The 2,739-nt window shown below is 35.4% G+C and overlaps 1 non-coding gene across 1 annotated transcript; it reads right to left on the minus strand.

Annotated features, from left to right (window-relative positions):
* Nucleotides 1-2,347: 2,347 nt before the first annotated feature.
* On the minus strand, nucleotides 2,348-2,454 carry LOC132183477 (small nucleolar RNA R71). Its single transcript, XR_009440441.1, has one exon. It is a non-coding gene; the product is annotated as a small nucleolar RNA R71 (small nucleolar RNA).
* Between the last annotated feature and the right edge of the window lie 285 nt (nucleotides 2,455-2,739).

Consider the following 2,739-nt stretch of genomic DNA (forward strand, 5'->3'; position numbering starts at 1 on the left):
ATGGTTAACAGATGGGCTACATTGAAATTTTTTTTAACTTTGATGGGGTGCATTGTAAAAATTGAAACATTGGAAGTAAAATTGAAAATCGGCTCAAACTTTGAGAGGTAAAGCGTATTTAACACTAATATTAATTAATTAATTATTAATCTCGCATGTGCATGAGGATGATTCAAGCTCTGCCACCTCTGGCCGTTCCAACATGTCTACAGTTAATAAAATTCATTTATTGTTCTTTGTAAGACATTGTTACCGAAATTCCTCTGTTGAAGAGGTTTTTGTACTTTTAAAAGTGTGTTTTTCCCTCTTGTAAGTAGGGGTGTAAATCCGGTCCTAGTTTTTCAGTTATTGGCCAAAATCGGGAACCGGAACCGGGTTACCCAGTTTTTCATTTTTGAAAACTAGAACCAAAACTGGTACCCGATTAACCAGTTATACAATAACTGGCCAGTTTCGGTTATTCGAACCGGGTAATCGGTTTTGTTTAATTTTTTTACATTTTAGGCTTGTTTTAGTTCTTAGGCCTATTTTTTGGGCTTATTTTAAGTATTGGGCCTAACTTTTGGGCTTAATTTAACCATTTTGTGCCCCATTTAAAAAAAAATAGTAATTCAAAAATATTAATAAATATACTAAATTCGATATATATATATATACCTAGTTACTTGGTTATAACCGAGTATTTAAAAACCCAAAAACAGGTAACTGGAACTGGGCTCCCTGGTGATAAGTGCTAATATATTCATATTTTAGCCCCTTAATTTACATTTGTTAATTTGTTAACTTTATTATTTTGTGCTATTTTATTTCTTTTTAGTGTTTTCTGTGTTTTTGTATGTCATGGATGAAAAGGAAGCGTTTCTAGAAAGTTTCGGGCTTAAAGCACACTTTGAGAAGACCTAGAAGATATGGTTAAGATTAACCAATCATAATACAGAACCTATATGATATGGTTAAGTTTAATCAAATCAAGGAAATGATTAAATCGGAATTTCTCTAATTGGAGTCAAAATCGGATTTTATTCAAATTTGGATTCTGCACATGTCTCAGTATTTTGATCATAACTTTCTGTTCAAATATCGGATTGAAGTGATTTTAGCGGTATTGGAAAGCTAACTCAAAATATTACAAATCATTGTGGAATATGAGTTTCCGATTTGTACTTGGATTACTTCCTAATTTGACTAGGAGATTAAAGTCTGATTTTTAAAGGAATCCTAAGGCTTCTAGGGTTTTCCTAAGCCTATAAATAAACCTCTAAGCCTCACAATTTAATACACAATTTCAGAGACACAATTCCAAAGACTTGCTTTGGGAGAAGAATTGACGGCTCTTCAAGGAAGCATTTTTCGGATTTATTCTTTTCCTTTTTATTTTATTATGAAGATGATTAGCATCAAACTTATGTGTAACTAAATACTTTAGTAGGGCTAGATTGAAGCCCTAATCATGTCTCTTTAATAATTCAATATTGGCGCCTTTGTGATAATCATATTGTAATGCTTAACTTGATTATTCCCTGCTTTAATGAATTCCTCATATGAATGTGTTTGGCCAATATATGAATGTGGTATGGATTAGTTATTTAAGTCAATTTGGATGATCGAGTCTTTGGCTCAATAGAGTGACAAAAGATATCTTTGCGGGTTCTTGGGGTAATTAACATGGGGAACCGGGAGTATACACCCATGCCCTAGGCCTCTTGTGTTTGTTGATTTCCATTGAATTATGTTTTCTTAAAGACCAACTTAGCATACACTCATGCTAAATCCTTTGAGAAAGAAAAGAATTAGAGTATACACTCATGCATAATTCGTTGCTTAAAGAAATCAATAGCTTAAGGAGTATACACCCATGCCCTTAGGTTGGCAAACATTAAGTAATCTTGATTAGGCTGTTCCAAAGGCCTAGAGACAACTCCGACATAGAAGAAGAACTTAAAGTTGAGGAACTGATGGTAGAACAGCTCGTTAACCCACTGCTAGTGCGAAGACCTATGAAACATGTTTTCATTCCACAAAACCTCAACCAACTAGCATGCATTGCCTATCAACCAAAAGTACAGGCACCTTTAATCTGTCCCCTCACATACTCAATACTTTGACTCACTTCAAGGGCACAGCTACTAAGGATCCACACTTGCACCTTAGGGAGTTCTTTGATCTCTGCAAAACTCAGTACATCCAGGGCTTAACTCCAGAGGGAATCAGGTTAATTCTTTTCCTTTTTTCCTTGAAAGATAATGCTAAGTTGTGGTTAAATTCCTTGCTTGCAGATTCTATTCATACTTGGGAAGAGTTAGCCACTAAATTCCTAAATGAGTTTTTCCCAGCTCAAAAGACAAGATAACTTAGAATGAAGATTCAAACATTCCAACAGAGAGATGGAGACCTTTTCTTTGAAGCATGGGGGCACTTCAATGAGTTGCTTCTCAAGTGTCCACATCACAATCTATCGCTAGATGATAAGGTACAAACTTTTTATGAAGGTTTAAATGACACTAACAAAGGTATCGTTGATTCAGCTTGTGGAGGTGTGCTTATGGAAAAGAGCAGTGAGGAAGCCATGGAGCTCTTTGAGACATTGAGTGAGCACTCCTAACAATTCTCATCCAGAGGGAGACAAGGAGTAAAGAGTAAGGGCATATATGAAGTGAACACAAAAAGCGGAGCGCAAATTAGATGGCTGCCATGGAGAGAAAACTAGATATGCTTGTAAAAGCCATGACTACTCAGAAC

Source organism: Corylus avellana, chromosome ca5, assembly GCF_901000735.1.
Source record: "Corylus avellana chromosome ca5, CavTom2PMs-1.0".
In the NCBI taxonomy this organism is placed as follows: Eukaryota; Viridiplantae; Streptophyta; class Magnoliopsida; order Fagales; family Betulaceae; genus Corylus; species Corylus avellana.